Source organism: Frankliniella occidentalis, unplaced genomic scaffold (genome assembly GCF_000697945.3).
Source record: "Frankliniella occidentalis isolate FOCC.00 unplaced genomic scaffold, Focc_3.1 Scaffold238, whole genome shotgun sequence".
Taxonomy (NCBI): Eukaryota; Metazoa; Arthropoda; class Insecta; order Thysanoptera; family Thripidae; genus Frankliniella; species Frankliniella occidentalis.
The window spans coordinates 183,877-189,129 of record NW_026267364.1 but is presented as its reverse complement, the minus strand read 5'-3'; the positions used below and the strand labels follow the sequence as shown (position 1 = coordinate 189,129).

The 5,253-nt window shown below is 54.2% G+C and overlaps 1 protein-coding gene across 1 annotated transcript in view; it reads left to right on the top strand.

Moving 5' to 3' along the window:
* The window catches only part of LOC113211177 (paired box protein Pax-6), a 67,324-nt gene that overhangs the window by 17,424 nt on the left and 44,647 nt on the right, over positions 1–5,253 (top strand). The window lies entirely within an intron of this gene.

Below are 5,253 nucleotides of genomic sequence, written 5' to 3'. Positions count from 1 at the left end.
CCCCGTATAAGCCGGAGCTTAGCAGCGGCGGGACCCACGAGCACGAGGGCCGCAAGCCTCATATCCCTCGTCATCCCAAAGCAACAAGCGAAAACCACATGTCAACGCGCACGTCAGAGACGGCCGCGGCGGGCCCGGCCCGACCTGCGTGGACTCGACGGGCTCCAGGGAGACGCCCGGGGGAGGCCGCGAGTGGCACACATTAGGAATTCTCTGACGCGGATGTGGCGGTGGTGGGGTGACGACGTACTCGACCGCATCCAGGAAAAGAACCTACCGCGCGATCTCTCGCGTGCTTCGAGACATCGATACTCGATCGGAATGTCGCCGTGCTCCCTCACGTTGCGGTGCGGTCTGAAGCACGGCGAGGAGGGCCTCTCTATCGCGAGGAGTCGAGTCAGCCGAGGGCAACATTTCGATACATTATAGCCACTCATGTCTCGGCGGTGTGCTGCACAGGGGTCGAGTGGCCGGGCCATCCATCCACAGCGGCTGTCAGCCAGCTCCGCCGGCTCGCAGGGGAGAAAGAGAGAGAAAGAGAGAGAGAGAGACTGCTTTTATATCGCGCCGGGCAACAAAGGGAGGACGCGCCGTTCGACTCCTGTCGAGGTGTAAAAGAGCGAAAACATGGGGCGGGGATGGGTGTCAACACGCCGCAGCGGGCCGCGAGCATGGGGCGCGGGCTGCACAGAGCGAGCGAGAGAGAGAGAGAGAGAGAGAGAGAGAGAGAGAGAGAGAGAGAGGGGGGGTAGGGTAGGATGACACGGGCTCGTGTGTTCGAATACCAGCAGGGGGTAGCGAGCATATTTTTCTCCCCATATTTTTTCTCCCGCCCGCGCCACCTCCCCTATTTACCCTCCGCCCTTGAACACTGAAAAGTCATCACGCCGAGCCTACATTGCCTCCGCTCTGCTCCGCTCTGCTCGCGGGGGTTTCGAAACGCATTTTCCTGGAGCACATGAAGGAGTACCGCGCCGGGGGTGTGTTGTCTGTCCCCGGGCCGGGCGCGGGGCGGAGGGGAGCAGCGCGGAGCGGAGCGCGCTGTGGGAGGGCGAATGTCATCAGCGCGTCACTCGACGTGCTAATAGTGGCGGAGGAGGGGGAGGGTGGGGGCGAAAGGAGTCGTGGCGAGGATGACGTGACGTCACGGAGGGGAGCGGTATACATATGTAATGAGCAGTGGCGTGGCGGAGCTGAGCGCGGCAACAGCAGCAGCCTTGTTTGTAGTTTTTGTGTCGTGTCCGCGAGGGGAGGGGAGGGGAGGGTGGCAGCCGGTCAGATGTCAGTTGCAATAAAAATGCGTGGCTCGCCAGCCAGAAGAGGGCCGGGGGCCGGGGGGATCTTTGTGGCCCAGTCCGGCCTATCAATGTGTCCGAGAGGCTGTTGGAGCCCTGCTAGCCGCCCCGGCCCCGGCCTCGGACGCTGCGCGCGCGCCGAGGCCTCGCAGCAAGCAGCAGCTGCGCGGAGGGGGTTTTCACAAAACGATGACGACGATGATGTCGATAAGAGAAGGGGGAGGAGTCCGAGGAGTAAAATGGGTGTTTTGTGATGCGTAATACCCGAATGCTTTCTGTAGGCTTAAGCGAGTTATTAATCGCGGAGAAACGGAGAGAGGGGGGACGGGGCTTTGAATGGGGGAAATATGTATAAGAAATTACGGTAAAACAGCTACACACTACATTGCCACGCGTGCTTCTATCAGCGTTTTATGCAAGTTAATAAAATTGTAGCCATTACACAGAGAATCTTCTTTTTGAGGCATGCATATCGCAACAAAAAGGCTTTGCAGAATCAGGGAAATTTTTGTCATTATGAAATAAGTGAAAAAACACGATTATATGCATTCATTTTGGAGCATAAAAAATGCCTAAGCGGAGCATTATGACAGAAAACCGTGAGCTGTGAATAAATTAGTTCATAAGATTTAAGTGTGTAGCTGTGCTATTTACCTGTGGCGTCCACCGTCCACCCACGACTCCACCCTGCCCCGCCCCGCCACGCCCCGCCACCCACAGGGGCTGGGTCCTTTCTCGGAACTGGCCTCAATCGCTTCATTCACGACATTCACGGCGGGACTATTTGTCGGCGACTGTCGCTCGGCCTGCATGGACTTTATTGAGGTGGGTGCCGAGCCGAGCGATCACCGACTTCTCCACTCCAGACCGATAATTCTCATGCACTATAATCCCTATTATTTTCTTCTTAGACCAAGATTCTCTGAATGTCGCTCATTGGTAAGATATGCTGATATCAGCATAAACGCCCCACGATAGTCTAGTCAGTCACGAACATGAATTTAGTTACATATCTGGTAATGATTGTTATTGTCAAGTTTGAACGGCTACAATAAAACGGCCTAATAGAAGGACGCGGGTCGGAGGTTGCAAGCGCCGGTATTTGGGAATGTCGGCTGCTGCCCAATAATCGATACTATCAATCGATGGAAGTAGGTCGGTATCCCGGCGGTGTATGTAAAGGCAAGACTCTGACAGGTGTGGAGGTCGACGGCACCGCCCTCAGCCTCAGCAGCTCCCCAGATTTCCTAGTAACGCACTTGCTATTGTCGTGAAAAACCCCTCCCCCTCCCTTCCCCACTAGGAGTAGACTCTTCGACTCTTCTTCTTTCGCAATGTATGGCTTATTGTTGGGAGTTCTTACCTTCTTATTTGTCGCTACCTGCATTATTATTGAGGAGAGCCCCCCCCCCTCCCCTCAGTTCCCCTCACCTCACCGAGCGATGTGCCGTCAACCTCTTACCCCCACGCCGTGTAACACGATATTTTGTTTTAGACGTCTATCGTATGTGATTGAAAAGGTCAGTTTCCCCGGTGTTGATATTTTTTATCGTATGGGTTCATTTTTTCCTGTCACGGTTGAGTACGGGATGGATCAGGTGATCAAAGTGCCTGCGCCAAGTGTCTATAATGTTCGTTAATAAGCACGTTATTGGCTGGTTGGTTGTGTATTGGCTGCTGAGTCGCCCATGGGGCCTCCAGGTGACTGCTTCAAAGTCTGTAAAAAGTGCTGCAACAAGTATGCATTTTTTTCATCATCCTTCTGTCTTAAAAAATTGTTTTTCTCTACTTCTTTGCATTGTTAATGTATGCCTTACAATGTTTTTGTGAATTGTTTTGTTTGGTTCGCGCGGCGAGATAAGGCGGCATGCCTCCTCAAACTTATTTCCTTCTTTTTTTTCTCCATTGAGTATGACTTACAAATTCGCTGGAAAATGAGTTTGACTTTGGCGAGTCTTTCCCGCCGCGCCAGCCCGACGCGCCTGTAATGCTGTTACTGACGCGCGAAGGCGGTAGAGGGACGCAGGACCTGCAGCTGCGTCTGTTTGTGTTCCCAGGACTCGGCTACATCGCGGAAGGTGCGCCGAAAAACTTTCCCCCTTCGGGAGGGGCCGTCCGTGAGCCCGGCGCGAGGTCCAGCTTAGCGTAGCTCACGCGCGGCCCCTGCCCCCCACGGGTGCGTTGGAGGTCGGCCCGACCGGCCGCCGGATAAGCCCCACCCCCACCGACTGACAAACGAGCTGCAAACGGATGCGCAGTTAATTATTCTTTCCTTGCTATTCTCTTGTTAAATTTCATACTCATTTTCCGGTCAGTCGGTGGCGATGGAGCGGCCCCGGCAGGTCCGCGGCAGAGCTGAGGCCGTCCTCCGGGGCACCCGCCTCTAGCGGGGTCGGTGTTGACGAAGCCAGATCTTAGCTTGTCTCATGCCGCGACATCATCCCCCACCCTCCGGCCCCTCCGGCCCCTCAGGCCCTCCCCCAACCTTGGCCCGAAATGCCTTTCCCTCTCAGCCGCTCTCAGCTGGCTGCGTCCGCCGGGCTACCCCCACCCCCTCCCCCACCCCGGCGCCGCGACGCCCCGCCTCGCCCCACCGCCCCCCGGGGACCGTTTTACCGCCGCAGAGGTCACCGTTCCGCTCCTCTCTCATATTCACGCTTCGACGGCGAAATCTCTCTCTCCCTCCTCAGCCGCGGCGCTGATCGGCCGAGGAGGGAGAAGAGACGGCGGCGCTTCTGCTGCCTGCCGCCGCGTTAAAAGAATAACTCTTTCGCTGGGAAAACAAAGGTGCCAAGTCGTACCTTTCGCTCATTAAATTTTGAGGTTAATGTCTTTGTAAAGGCAGTAAACCCTTTAGACCTTTTAAAGATGTCCACTTAAAACAACACATTTCCATTTTCAGTGTTGCACTCTTAACCTTTTGCCCAGTAACTTATTTAGTCTTGTGCTGTTGTGATTTATCGAGGTATTATTTAGTACGTACTGAATGTTTTCCTAGTATTACTACCGTCTTCCCAGTATTCTACTTACGGTGCTAGGAAGACGTATATAGTGCTACTAGAAAAACTTGAAGTAGTGAAGAATTTCTAAAGTTTCTTGAAAACTTAAGTAGTTACTGGGCAGATTTTCTAATAACAAGTAAACAAGTTGAGAGTGTGGTGCGTAACAAGAAAGAATAATGTGTGCACTCGGACCTGGAGGCTGGGAAAACTCTGGTGGATGAAGGAGTGTTGTATTCCACTCTTGCAGGTGGGTGGGCGGGCGGGCGCCCTATGGCCCCGAGCGAGTAGGCAACCCGCCCACAGGCGTGCGTTCGATACAGTCTAACTGCTAACCCGCAGGGGTTTTCTCAGCAACCTAATCTGACACTGTAGGCTTGCACCCGCTTGAATGCGGCGAAATTCCGTTCGTTGTACCCACAAAAATGTATGTTGCACGTTGCACGCCTCACCTCACCCCACCGACCCATGTCTGACGTCAGCCGGTCGCGCGTAACTGACCCCGCGCGAAATGAAGCCAATTACAGTGTATGCAGTACACAGCGAGGCAAACAAACAGAGGGGCAGCGCGAGTCGCCGACAAGGGATCAGTCAATATTTGCTGTGAAATCGGAAGGCTATAGGCGGCAAATGAACGCACGTGTGAGGGGTGGTGGGGTGAGGTTACTCAAGAACGTTTGTTTTACTTCACGCCAAAAAAAAATCAAGGGCTGTTTCTTTTTTCCGTTAAAAAGACGGTTGAAAATATAGACCCGCGCTTAGGAGAACGGTGATTTCTCGCGGTGAGGACGTCTCTCCTCCGCGCCGCGCGTATCAAAATATATACGACCCGCCGCGTTGAAATAATTCCCCTTTCTATATCCGCTCCGTAATCTCTCCAAATTAATCTCGAAGATTTCCGTGCCGCTCTATAGTTCATAACGGGCCGGGGCTCTAATCACAATACGCGGCCACCTCCC